At 43.3% G+C, this 14894-nt stretch overlaps 1 long non-coding RNA gene across 1 annotated transcript; it reads left to right on the top strand.

Moving 5' to 3' along the window:
* The first annotated feature begins 3203 nt into the window (after positions 1-3203).
* Positions 3204-13362, top strand: LOC119457385 (uncharacterized). Its single transcript, XR_005193230.2, has 3 exons — positions 3204-3385; positions 5574-5669; positions 12863-13362. It is a non-coding gene; the product is annotated as an uncharacterized LOC119457385 (long non-coding RNA).
* Positions 13363-14894: the final 1532 nt, after the last annotated feature.

Genomic DNA, 14894 nt, shown 5'->3' with positions numbered 1-14894 from the left:
GCGGAGACAATTTTATCCCCCTTGGACTTTATACGGAATCTCACGGCGACGGCAGAAATGCACTTCCAGTGCCCATATAATTACTATCGCAATAAAAGGAAATACGTGTATCTCTTAACGAAACTTCCGTAGTACTTGCGGATTGTGATGTGCAATTTTTTGACGCAAGATTGTGGCGACAGCGTTTTGAATGGCCACTCAGCATGATGACGCCTTTTAAACCCTTTAAGACGCTATGTACACAATTGTGTACGCGAAGATACTGCATTAACAGCAAAACATTGATGAAAGTAGTCCTATTTAAAATATTTAGCATATATCCCGAAACACTTATGAATGGAACTGTGCTTCAATTTTGAATAAAATTTGCAAAATGGTTTTAGCAAAATGAGTGGGAAGGTAGATGGTTCGTTGCTTTTGCTCGGTGTCAGTATGTTGTATGTAGCGGGTTCACTTCTTTCATTGCTTGAACAGCTTCGCTGTTAAAGCTCGAGGAGGAACGTCCGAAGTGCGCAGAAAACTCCGCGCCATTGTCGAGCAACAACCAAGCCACAGCTGCGCACCACCTGACCCCACGCCGCCTAGCCGTGCATGCGCTGAAGCAGTAGCGATGACGTCACCTCGCGTTGCCTAGTAACCGCCGGCGCAGGTGCGCGCTCGCTTCGCCCGACACAGACCCGGCTCCACCGAGCACCCGCTAGCTGCGCGCTACTGCGCACGCGCCGTGACATCATCCCGACGTGTCGTCTGCTGCGAGCCGCCCATACACTGTGCATAGCTTTCGCCCAGTGTGCATGTGCTTGGCCTCACAGTTTGGCATAAAAATGTCACAGTTTCGCCCTAAGGGCGAAGCAATAAATGCGATAGCAACACAGCAATGTCATACGAAGTAAGGTGAGCGGCTTTGGTAGCAATATGAATTGTAGTAAACATGAGCTGATTAGGTAAGCAGGTGTGCTGCGGCGTAAGTATACCGACATGAAGAGAGACTCGATGACCACGAGAAGGCGCGTGTGAAACGGTGGTGTTGATGAGAAGCGCTTCCCGTGGGCAGCGCGTGCGAAGGGACACACCTGTAGCACTGCACGGCCGATCCGGGCAGCATTGCATGTGTAGCGTGCGTTGGAAAATGTGGCCCGACTATTACTAAGTGAATGAACAAGCGTGGTGTGAGCGCGCACAAACAAACATGAATAAATCACACTGAATGACTGCAGTCAATGACTGTCAAAACGCTGGCAGCAAGCGCAAACGCCGCAGCGGCGAAGGTACGTGCGGTCTATCGCTTCAACGGAAACTGAGCGGCGAATGCACGGCGCATAAAGGTCAGAGCCGTGTGGAGATAAGAGACGGTGCAGGCGAGCGACGAGCGCGGTTGTTGGCAGAGTGGAAGTGCGCCCCCCCCCCCCCCCGCTTTCTCCGGCGCTGGCTTCCAGCTTCCTTGCTTGCGCGTGGGAGATTGAGTGCGTTCGGTCTCCGTGATAGGGCGCGTCCCCGCACTCTTCCGCTCGGGCATACGGCGCGCGGCGAAGATTTTGTCTATAGGGAACCTCACGGCGACGGCGACGCCAACGGCAGAAATGCGGTTGAAGTGTCCATATACTTGCTATCGCAATAAAACGGGCTGCGCCTAGTCGTGTCAACTTTCGTTAGATATCGAGCAGCTAGCCTCCAACGCGTTCGGCGTCGCAAGCAACAGCGTGCTTGGCACTGTGCCAACCTTGATTAGCCTGGCTGCGTTTGTGGCATGCCAGGAATTTTGTCGCTCGTAGACGCCGACGCGTCCAGCGCTGGTCACGCGAGATTTCGTGAAAAGGAAGGTACCTATGAAAATGATCGCTCCAGAATACCTTACGTGCATGCGTAGTCAAGTTAAACCAAGTTAAGACCTAGCAGTAACCAAGTTAATACCTAGCAGTTGCAGCTACTAAGACTTCGACAGGATCGACAGTTTCGCTTTGCCTAAGCTTTGTACGACCGAGTGCAAACTTGCCCGTTTTTTTCACAATGGCATGCCCCAGGAATAATTTTCAGGTGGATGGATAAGTGCCTTTCAAGATTGTCAAAGCACGAAATAGCTGATGTGCTCATACTTGATGGAGCTGTAGTGATTTTTCGCGTGGAGTCCACACTCATTAAACTTTACAAAACTCACCAACGGATTGAAAAATTCTTAATCCTTTCTGCACCTGTGAACTTTATATGAATATTAAGAGGCCAGAAATGTGGTGACAGGAAGTTTTAAATCAACTGGTTATAGTGGCGTTTGAAAGGTTAAGTGCGAAGCACCTTAGGGGCCCTGGCTGTCAGCAGCGTCCGTCGTGATCACGCTCACAAAAAAGTGCTCAATACAGGGTCAAAACAAGCGCACAGTTGATCAAAACCTATTCAAAAGAAACTAACATGATTCTGAAAAATTTTAACGACAGCAATAATCAATGATTAAGCGCATTCATTACCAGAAACTTGTTGAAATGGGTTCCGCAACACCAGACTGGTACCAGCGCAGCGCAAGAGAGCGCCACCACCCCACAAGCTTCTCCCTCCAGCGCTACTCCAGCACCGGCGCATCACTGCTTCGCACCTTTCTAGGTTTCACGTTAGTGGAGATGCATTAGCGCTGGATTTGAACTAGAGAAACGCAGGACTTCAGCAGAATTGGAGCTACATTGAGCGCTGGATTTGAGCAGCATTTCAGCTGGATTGAAACTGCGTGCGAGTTTCGCGCAACGTGCCGTTTCGCTTCTATCTCGTTCGTCTGCTGAGGACATCAAGCCTAATTTTTAGTCGCCTCGTCTGACATAATGATCAGATGTGCCACTACTGTGCATGAAATTGTTGAAATTAGCGCATTCTGTTGTCACCGCCTTCTTTCTGTCATTCTTCAGTTCGCGCTAAAAATGTTATCCAAGAAAAGCTGAGCACACTTTTGTGTTCCAAGACAAACGTTTCTGCTGCATTACTTTCCACTTCAACAATTGCATATTTCTCGCTGAAAAAAAAAACTAATGTAGTTCTTCTACCCTGTTTTATACCCTTGGGAGGTGCCATTTTCGCAATTCCTAAATAGGCATGATTGGTGCCTTAGGTTAGGTGTGGTTAGCCCTGTCTTCAACGCTTTCAGATGGTGTGTAAACATTTAGATTATCGGCACCCCGAAATTATTTACCAAGTAGCATAAGATATATATATATAAAAACATGTAAAAGGAGTGAATTTCTGGTTTTGAGTAATGAAAGCAATTTAATGTGTAGTGAAATTGCAGCAAAATAAAACAACACTTTACCTTTCAGCAACGTCTCCTTGAAGCTTACTCCAGTACTGGCGGAATATTCACAGCCTAAAATATTCATACAACCCCAGCGGGTATACAATTGGAGCTCTGGTAAGCTGCATAGTAGTGGGTCAAGTACATCAGGGTTTGCGTGTAGCGTGTAAACATAATTTTTTTCCCGCGGGATCGAACGCTATCTGTAAAATATTTCTACACTTGAGGCCACAAACTGGGTCGTCTTACGCTTTCTCTTAGCTGCGTCTGTGCATTCTGCGGCAACTCATTTTAGCCTTTAGGTGAGAGCGTAGGAGAATACATTTCAGAGTAATAAAAATGAGTTTTTGGTGTACGCATTACTGGATACAACCTACCGTAGAATTATTTTATTTTTTTATTTAACTTAAAACAATACTCCGGGGGCCCAAAAGGACGTTAGAGAGGGTGGTGGGTACAAGAACAAGAAACAATCCTCAAAAAGAAAATCAATAACCAGAAAAATATGCAGGTATGTAAGCATATAGTCGAGTTACGTCAGTGCACCAAACAGTTTCGCAGGTCACGTAGATTGTAAAAATAAGTATTTGCTACCACATTCTTTGAAGGATGATAAATCTACAATGTTGGTGAAATGCGAAGAGGGCTGCTCCAGTTACATCTGGTTTTCGATAGAAAGGAATGTAAATGCCAACTCGTAGAGAATAATGAACACCAACCTTGTGTTCCCGATCCGTGCAATGCGAAAATTGCGGGGCCTGTGTGATTAATTCCGGTCTGAAGCTGGAGTTCTGTGAGCAAATGTCATGGATAAAAAAAATTCGATGTATTTCGGATTTCCCACAAGATGTACCCCTGCAAACACATACGGTTTTGCCAGCTAGACTGCTTTTATTTAAAACGTAACTGAACAAATGTTTATTGCTTTTGATGAAGCAGCTAAAAAAAGCGAACGTGCTACATAGGTGAACATATATTCTTTGAGGTACCGCACGGGATGATAACGAAGCGAAGCTAAACACCAGCATCTGTGTATTGCTTTCGCGCGGTTGTCCCTTGCCTAGACCTCAGGCATAAATCTCAACGAATTCTCCGCCGAACTCTCTGCTCTTCTAAAAGTGAACCAAACTACCAGCCTTCTAAAAGGTTGGCAGTTCGATTGATTTCTCGTTATAAGCGGCTGAACCCTACTATGGGAGATTTGCCAATACGTGCATGGGTGAGCAAAATAATTAGTGAAATTTAAATAGAAGCACAAATGATAAATTTTCAATGGATCCAAAGTAAAATGAAAATGATTTAGTAATATAGCTAGGGAGACATTCTGATTTAGTTGCAAAATTTCATACAATGTTCTAAAGAGAAGGCTCCCAATTAAATAGTATCTTGAATGGCAAGGCTCAATCCAATACAGGTGAATAGGCCTTCTAATATAATTTTACATGTAGTCTGCGCCTATATGTTTACGTCATTTTATTCGTTTTCATCACTTTCAGTGCCTGCAACCATAAGCCTAAGTCACCTTGACTAATTCTGTGCTCTTGCACGGCAACAGATTTTTTTTCTTTAAATTAAACCAAGAAAGCAGATTTCACATTTTCGATGCAACGAAGTAGGTTTCCCGCTTGGACGATATTGTGACTAGGACTGTAAAGCTTTAACGCAGACATTAACGCAGACTTTAACGCCCCAGCTGGCAGTGTTCATTGCATGGATGGTCATTTTGAGGTTAAGTCTCAGTCACCGAAACAAGGGAATTTTGAATTCTCTGAAGCTGCCCTTATTGTGACAAGCCAAGCCATTTTTGAAGTGAGAGAGTGCGGTTACACGGAAACTTTTTCTGGTGGACAATTAAGCGCAATCCTGGAATAGAGCACTCACACAAGATGTGGGCTTCTCTGTTCGAAACTAAAGTACCGAGTGATTTTTCTCATCGTGTTGCTATGCGTTCGGTAGTGTAAGGAGGTAGCCCTATTCGTAGATCAATACTCCTTGGCGCCGTACCATACGAACGTATTGCCTCTTAGTAACTATTTTTCTCAATGTCCTCATACTTTACTGTAACAGACCCCACCAAATCAAAAGGTGTAATATGTTCTAGCCCCGGGCTATTTACCCTCATGCTTTCATTTGTCTAAAAGGAATGATTTGTTGACACCAGCAAACATGTGTGTTCGAAACAGTATGTGCACCCAATTAATAGTAGAATACGGAAATCTGTGTAGATCAGTGCTAGCTGTGATGTGCATAGCTGTATAAAATTAAAACTGACTCTGGAATTTTTATTTTCTTGTTCTCTGTGCAGGATATATTCCTTCTAGATTTTTTACCCACGACTTTTATTATCCAGTGCTCTTCAGTGATCCCAAGTGTTTGATTACAGGATTCATTGGAGGCAAAGGTAGTGCAATATTTACCCATCGTACAATTAATTTCAAATAATAAATTGAGATAAACAACGCACGGGTGGGCAGGGTCCTTCTTTGGGAAGTAGGAAACTAACTTATATGCGCTTATTCATCCTAACAAAACCAAGAAACCAGTATTTCCTTAAAATCAACAATATTACAATATTACGTAACTAAAAAAAGGGACAGCGGCACTATTTTCAAGTGTTCCATTTCATTTTCTATTCTCTCCTTACCACATGTCATTCAGATCACCCAGTTCTAGCAAAAACAAGCCAATAAGCACCGTCACAAGCAATGATGAAGGGCGCGAAAAATGAAACTCCAAATCTACTATTAGAACAGGGGGCCCCAGTTATGTAAAATGATGAAGTTCGTTCAGTACAGCACTTTGTATGACAACTGCAGCAAATGGTCACCTAACCTGTGCAAGCTTCATACGTGTTACTATATCATTATGCCACCTTGTACATGTTTTTCGTCAGCTCCTAAAGTGGCCTAAGTGTTTCCGTAACATACTCTTTTTCTCTTCAATGCTTTCTTCTTTCCAAAAAAAAACAACACACCATTTCTTTCGTACCATGTTTTTAAGTAATAGGACAGATAGTTGCGCTCTTCCTCTATTTTACTTGAAGCTTTATAAATACCACAGAAACATTTGACCCTCAAATTAGTAATGCGCAGAAAATCCAGACAAGAAGTGACGCAAGCAGAACCACTAAACATGTGCCTTCCTAGAGCCCATGCCCTCAGCGGACACCTCAATTCAAATAACGAAGAACTTGCATTTACAGCCATCCAAATCTTTAACTAGTATGCGCGAGCAGCAACTTTCGGTGCAGCAGCACCTTAAATTAGGAACACACTTACAAATGACTATGATATCTGACTATGCCCACAAAGCTCGTGACGATAGCATAGTCATTTGTAAGTGTGTTCTCAATTTAAGGTGTTAGCGCACAGAAAGTCGCTGCTCGCGCATGCCTGTTAAAGGTTTGGGTGGCTGTACATTCAAATTCTTGAACATCAGATCATCAAATTCAAATCATTGAAGACAACAGGGATGTCGAGCGGCGCAGGCAAAAAGTCTATGCTAAAGTTTGACTAGACGTCTGCGCCCCCTGCAGATACTTGGGCATTACAGGCCGTAATAGCAAAACAAATTTCAGTTATGACGCTCGCCTTCGGACCGTGGGTACCCTGGTTCGAACCCCACCTCCCCAAGAAAGTTTATTTATTTATTACTTTTGATCTTTTTCTTTCTCTTTCTGCACCTCCTCTCCTCAAGCTTGGTTTTGGCCGGGCGGTTGAATCAGTAACAAAGTTTTTCGCGTTTAGGTAGCCCAAGAAAGACGATTGTCTTTAAAAAACAGAATATGACTAATAACACTCTTCTGAATTACGTGCTGTTGTCTCGTGTTAGTAAAAATGGTAGTGCCACAACCTAAGAAGCTGTAACTAATGAAACAGAGAAGAATATGAAATATATTCATTGTGTTCAGGCTGGGCTTATGGCTATCTTGATAATGTGCACGATGGTTTTGACACCTTGTCGGTAATCATTTGCACAGGTTTTCCAAAGCTAAATGTTCCTTAAATTTTTTACAACAGGAACAACTTGTAAAGCGAAGAAGCCAGTTTTTAGTGCGAGACTTGTACTAACGTTATCTTATTACGCGGTCTGAAAATTGCCGGCTTTGGTTTTATGAAAATTTACTAGTAATCAATCACATAAGGGCTTACTGTTCAGTAATATATTAGAGCATTCCTAGTATTTTTTGAAGTTCGAACACAATAATGCACTAATAAATAAACTGCTGTCGTCATCATAAATTATATAAGTAGTAGAGCACTCAATAGAGACAAGGTCGTTATTGTATAGAAGAAACAGCAATGACTCCAAATATTCCGTTGGGGTACACCAGCAGCAATTCGTTTCGGTTCAGGTAATGATTACTTATTACCACTTCTTGGTAGTGTGGGAGAGGATATGACCTAAATATTGAGAGAAAAACGGCACAGAATACGTAAAGTCAGATTCAGAAAGTTATGTCTGTTAAGTGGTTTATGCGGCTGAACGCCTAAGAAAGTAATCTGCAAAAATTTCGCGCGTAAGTTCTCTGCGTTCAAAGACGGTAAGCGTTCTTCGCTTATGATAAAGAAGAACAGTGTCCGTTATTAAGTTAAAAGTTAATAAAATTAGGCTATGCTTGTCAAAAAAAGGTTATTCTTTTTTGTGTGTGACGAAGTTCTTCACAGAACTTGCAAAGGGAGGTAAGTTGCAGTGGGTCGACAGTTTGTTCCTATGGTCACCACTTTTGTGAAGAACAGTCAGCTTTGCAATTTGCATATTCTTGGATAATACATCTTTCGCTATACATAAGTAAAACTATGCTCTAGTAGTGAGCTTATTTATTTAATTATGTACCTTATGGGCAGATTTTTTAAGCCATTTATGTCCTTGTACTTGCTAATTCGAAGAGGCAAGAAACAACCACGATTTTTGGCAGCATCCGTGGACAGCAGAAGCGCACTTTCAAGAGTAAACGATACAAGGTCTTTGTACAATTGGGATCATGAACACGGTTAACTAATGAAGCAAAGGATCATAAATATGTGCTACTGCATATCCAGATGATTTCTCGTTAATAGTTGTGATTGCATATGCATTACCTAAGATTGCTTTCCGATCGAAAATACATATGACTAATGTTTTAAGCAGGAAATGCTCTTAGCTCCCGTTGTCGGCGACCTTCAAGTGACCTTGAGCTAAAAGCCATAGCCGTTATCAGGTCTTCTTCCCGGATAAGCGGGTTACCCGGGCTTCGTTATGCTTCTTCTACTCTCGATTACGGGAGGGCCAGCAATTTTTTCCAAGAAACCGCTACGCGTCATCGTATACATATCACAATTAAGCCATCTCCCCATATATTGCTTTTCCTTCTGGCGCAAAAATGAGGTTACTTTATTCTGATACCGTCTAAATTCTGAAAGGTCGTTGATGCACTTGGTATGAATGAAACTGCGATCAAGGTCGTTCTTTTTGTCTATCATTCGTAGGCATTTTACATCAGTCCTTGGCATACATAATCTTCAGGGCCTATTTTAAAGCTTGTACGGAAAACATGCATCATACTCTATGCCTAATGTATCAATACAAGTGTAGTACGATTCGTCAGGGTTAGCGATTTCAAGATCATGATTCCTATCCGTGCTGCTCAGGCTATATTCAAAATGCTCAAGCGTATCAGAGTTTATGCATTGATATGTTTCAAGCGAGGCTTTTAGATGACTAAGTGGATTCAGGCAATCAACAGAAAGACTGTGAGAAAGTGATCACTAAGCTGGGCACAATTTACACAGGACTATAAGGATTCTGAGACAATGTTGGTAGTGAACTCATCAATTGACATTGGTTTCTGTACGGCGTTCGTACTTCGATAACCATAACAATTCAAGATTTCTTTAAATTCATTTACCTTGGACGAAAATGAAAATTCGATGTTAACGTCACCACCAAGGATTAAGTTGAGCTTATGTTCAGAAGGGCATTCAGTCAATTCAGGAATTCTGATAGACCCGTAAGCAAGCTGATAAGCAGCACAGAAAACATTCCAACCTGACTTGATTTCAACCAGTTTTCAATGCTCCGTCCCCTCATAGATACCATTCGACTGATTTCGTCGAACCTTGGAACCACGTCTGCTTGAAGTGCACTGAAAGTACTGGACGCCTTAAGCCCAGTGCTTGAATCTCTCGAATAGAGACAAGGCAAAACATCCCCCATCCTTTCGAGAAGAAGTCAAATCAGCGTCAATCATCCAGTGGAACGCAAGAGGAGTAAAGTCACGCCTTTCAGACTTTCTTCAGTATATATATATATATATATATATATATATATATATATATATATGCTAATTTGTTTCCAATTATTGTCGTATATGAGCCTACCGTGTCAAAATAAATCAGATTATCGGAATACGAAGCTGTTATGTCCACAACTGGTGCATGCAGCAAAATCATCGTTTTTATTTGTCAAGAACTCACCTATGTTCGCCAGCCGATTCCGCCTCACGGTGACTATCAATGTTTGCCTAACAATAAAAAATGGCAAACTCCTGTTTACACTTGTAGGCGTTTATATATCGCCTTCAAGTAATTTTGATTCCAAAACCTTAACGAACATCTTGTCGGTGTCTTATGCTCCAAATCTCACCATCGGAGATTTTAATGCCCATCATATAGCATGGAAAAGCACAACGGCAAATGCAAGAGGACAAAGCACACTTCGCCTGCAACGACGGCCTTTCACGCCTGAATGACGGCAACCCAACGTTTATACGAGGCGTAAATTATGGCAACTTTCTTGGCCTAGCTTTTGTCTCCAGCTGTTTCACAAGATGTGTTAAATGGTTTTTGCATACCGAGACACACGGGAGGGATCGCATTCCCACGTACCTTCTCATCAAAGGGATGTCCAGATCCTTCCCATGGAAAACCATTCGATTAATTCATTGGACTACATGCTTGTCGAGAGGGCTTGTCCTCTGAATTAGAGGAAACAATCAAGTGTGCAATGCGAGACTCCACGAGCACGGTCACGGTTTCGTCGAAGCACATGGATTTGTATAAAGAGTTGCAGCGGCTTCGTGCGCTCGGTCGTCGGGCGGAGCAGTGTCCATATAATTGCTATCGCAATAAAAATGGATGTTGCTTCTTCAACACTGAAGAAGCACAATGTCGCCCGCCCACCTCTCTCCCATTGCCCCACGGCGTTTCGCGCAACGGAAGACGTCGCGCTTGCTCTCCGCCGTGCGTTCGCTCCCCGTGAAAGCGCGCGTCCCTCGCGTGCTTTCACGCGCGCATACAACATAGAGCGGGCGGCGACAATTTTATCGCCCTTGGATCTATACGGAATCTCATGGCGACGGCGACGGTAGAAATCCGCTTGGAGTGTCTATATAATTGATATCGCAATAAAACGACAGATGTGTAAACATAGCTGTTACAAACACTTTTGCAAACGGTGACAAGAGGTACCTGGGGCGATAATCTTTGATGTCGCTCATGCTGCCACTTTTATGAACTGGCACAACTATTGCATTCTTCTAACAAAAAGGAAAATCACTCTTACTCAAAGCAAGATTAAAGATGTGCGTAAGTAGAGGAACAAAAATAGAACAGCCTTATAACAAAGCATGGTACTTGGTCGTAAGAAAGAGAATGCTTTCGGTTCAACTTACTTATGACGGCCGTGATATCTTGTACTGAAAAACATGAAACGTTGAAATGGCCACTGAAGCTATACTGCCAGTCACTAGAGCTAGGAGCATGCGCTGTATTAAAAAAAAAAACAGAATGTTCCGTGAATGCATTGGCCATATTGTCGCAATTTCTAGGAATGCCACGACAAAGATGATTTATTACATTAATCGGAGTCCGCTCAGAACTGTTACCTTTTACATAGGTCCAGAAGCATTTGGGATCGTATTTACGTGTTGTTCGACAAACTTAATGTATGCATCACTGTCTCTACGCATTACTCATTTGACCTCGCTTCGCAAGACAATACATTTTTCGTACCACCCCGATGATTCTGTTTTCTTGAAGTTACTATGATAGCTTTTTACAAACTATACCGCGTTATTCCTTAGAAAACCACGTATAGGATAGCGCACATGACGAAACTCTGGAGGGAATGAAGGCTTTCAAGGCACATTTTACATTATCAGTAAGCATGCTAGCCGCTTTTTTGATATCTGTGGCACTGTAAACTTTAGGCCAGTCGGTATCATTCAAATAGTGGTAAAAGCCTAGATAGTCGCCGTTCTGCAAAAAAAAAAAGATGAGCGAACAGACTCGCTGAACACATGAATCGCCTCCAGAAAAATTGCGAATTCGAGCGGAACATGCCAACGGTCAACAGGAACTAAAGTGCTAACAGCAACAGAAAACTCAGCAACACAGAAATTACACAGAATCAGACCTAAAATATTTCCAGCGGCATTTGGGACCGTATTAAACTGCGTCAATCCAAGAAATTCGATAAAAAAGAACAGCGCATCACAGCGAGGAGACGAAAAAGATGGATGACGCCCGTGAGGGATCCCAAGCAATAGACATAACATTGAAATCGCCAGCTATAAGGGCATTAATAATGTGCTACATCAATACCTTCAACGAAGTTAATTATGCACTCAGAAAATTACATGTTACTTATGTTAGAGGAAGGTAAGCTGCGCAGAGTAACACATTTTTGCCGCTTTTACCAGGAATTTCAACCTACACAGTTTATGGTATCATGTGAAGGTCCGCATGCCAGCGAATGCAAAGATTGTTCCGCATGGCAATTAGCACACCGCCACCGTATTTTACACGCGCATCATACACACGGTCACATCTATGAACTGTGTGTAGTCTGGTGGAAAGAAATTCTTGGACAGCAAGTCGTTGCAAAGCCAAGTTTCACTTAGGCAAATAACATCATATGAGCAGGCTAACCCGCTTTCTTAGAAATAGGAGAAACGGGGTGTTTCCGACGAAAACGTTCTTGAGGCATTCGCTTTGCGTGAACACGTTATAATAATTTTTAAGTATCCTTGCGACATTAGGCGCAGACGGGCTGTGCGGGAGTGCAAAGATTGAAACTCCTACATTGTTACGGCGAAACCAAGAATGGTGTCAGTTAGAAGACGACTATTTGACGTGTCGAGGCGAAATCGGTCTCGAGAGCCATTTTGTTTGTACATCGTTGCCTGTCTTGTAAATAGTTTAAATGTACATCTTCAGTATATACGACTCCCGTAACGTAACAATATAGTAGACATGCTGCTGAAATCGAAGAGACCAACTGCATCACTAGTAAGCAGAAATGAGCAAAGCGCCAACCCCGACACCAAGGCACAGCACACGGCTAGATGTACACGTACAATACAGCGTAATACAGCATTTGCGGAGGCCTTCCGTTTCACTGCAGTGATATAAAAGCAATGCATTCTCGCCCCCATTACAAATCCTGAGCATAATATTGTTACTATGTGCCAAATAAATTTCGTAATTTTACTACCCTATGATGAGTTCGAAATTAGACTGAATTCACTCTTCCTCCATGTAAGCAAGTCGCTACTTTTTCTTAACGACAATATTAGTAGTCTGGTGGCCCTACTACTTCTTTTTTTCGTTGCAGGCCAGGCCTTTTGTATGCTGTGGGTGATGGAAGAAGCTATGGACAGGCCTCTGCGTCATTGCAGCTTTACACTTCTTACCATGTGTGGCAAGCCAATATTTAATGCTTACGCTTATGACACCAGAGAAAAAGCTTGCGGATTCCGTCGTAGAAGGAAACAAGCCGTATTAAAAGGAGTATAATTTTTTGCTGTTTATTATTTGGCAGCACAAGGTCTTGTAAAAGAAATTGACAAACTTTAAGTGGAAGAGATTTTCGGCGCATAGGCTAGAAAACTTTGGGGTAGCTTGAAAGCGTATTACTAGCAAGTAAGTTTTAAAATTGTGCGACAATAAGCTTGCCAGCTTTGTGCTGGGTGAATATAAACATTCCATGGCACCACACGTCCCATAGCATGGAATAAAGAAAAAATTGTCAGCCCTTCCACTGGGGTGGAGATGGAAGACCAGCGAAGCTGTACTACGGTGGGAATTATGTGTTTTCAATTATGACTATTAAGATTTGATGGTGTACTTGGTTATTTGAACTATCAAATAAATGAGAAATATATATTAACCGGTGGTTTTCATTTATTTAGTGACCACAGGGACCACGGCCTTATGATAGCTACGGGAACGGCAAAGGCTGGCATGTTCTTTATAAACACGTCAGCAACGCAGCGCGCGTTCGGTGCGAACGCGGGCAAAACGCCACCGCCGCACAACAACAGTTGTGCGCGTTCTTTGTGTGACCGCACACAACCGCTGTGAAAACGCTGCCTACGTGACAAACGGCTAAACGCCGTTGTCGGCACTGTTAGGGGAGAGGCGGGCGAGAGCCAAGACAGAGTCGGCGCCAGAGGCCGGCAGGGCTGCGCGCATGCGCCGCAGCAGAGAGAGAGAGAGAGAGAGGATTGTGGTTGTGAAGAGAAAGAGGAGCTATTTTCTGCAGCCCTTTAGGACTACTCAGGGCCTTAGCCGATAAGTGGTTCTTGAGGGAAAGGGAAAGGTTGACGCTATCTTCTGCAGCCCTTGAGGGAGCACGGCTCAGCGCCAACGGGGAGGGGTAAGTCGGAGCGAAAGAAGGGATAGAGTGGAGTCACCATGGCCGGGCGAAGCAAAACCGGCAGGCATAGGCGGCACGTATCAGGCCGAGATGGAAGGCCTTGGTGTGCCGCAGAGTCTGCAGGGGTGTTGTGCCAGACCTGTTAGGCCCGGGATGGGATGGGAGGCCACGAGACCTTCCCGCTTGTAGAAATGTCCTTAGAGGCGTGCGGAGAGCCCTGACGAGTCAAGGTACTCCACGACGCCTCGAAGTGCAGAAACGTGGTGTCGGCCGGGGAAGGTTTTGAGGTTTTTTTTTTTTTTTTTTTTTTTTTTTTTTTTTTTTTTTTTTTTTTTTGTCATCAACATCTTTTGATGCTCCGTGCGCACTTGGCTTTGTTTTAGGTGAGCACCAAGTTCCTTGTACTGCTTAGTTTCTTATTCTTATTATTTTACATGTATTTATATATATATATATATATATATATATATATATTTATTGTTACATGCTGTATTTGCTGTTGTATGTACCTCTTTTAACAAGGATTTTTCTTTTCTTTTGAATTACTCATTCTAAGTAACCTTGATTTTGTGCTACACCCCTTTTAATGGCTATAGGTGTCTTGAAAGTTTAGTATGTGTTCTTGTAACAGCTTTTACGGTTTCTCTTTGATCTTTTTTTCCATTTGTGTTCTTGTTTTTATTTTAACATGCATTACCTGATTGAATGCGTCTACTGTTACTTAATGATTTACTATACCATCCCTATGTAATGCCCTACGGGCCTTTAGGGTACTTGAATAAAAAAAAAAGAGTAGATCTTCCTCCTTGCCAGAGGGGAGGCCCAGGCGGCGGAACTCCTGCAGGAGTGGGCCCCGCTGCTGGAGGTACGCCGGGCAGGCCAGCAGGAGATGTTCGATCGTCTCCGGCTCCCCGCAGGAGCTGCAGGCCGGGGACGTCGCTCGTCCCAGTCGGTAGCTGCGTGCTGCCGTCCAGCTGCAGCCGATGCG

Source organism: Dermacentor silvarum, chromosome 7 (genome assembly GCF_013339745.2).
Source record: "Dermacentor silvarum isolate Dsil-2018 chromosome 7, BIME_Dsil_1.4, whole genome shotgun sequence".
NCBI classification, from domain to species: Eukaryota; Metazoa; Arthropoda; class Arachnida; order Ixodida; family Ixodidae; genus Dermacentor; species Dermacentor silvarum.
The sequence above is the reverse complement of the archived record's forward strand: the minus strand, read 5'-3'. Positions and strand labels throughout refer to the sequence as shown.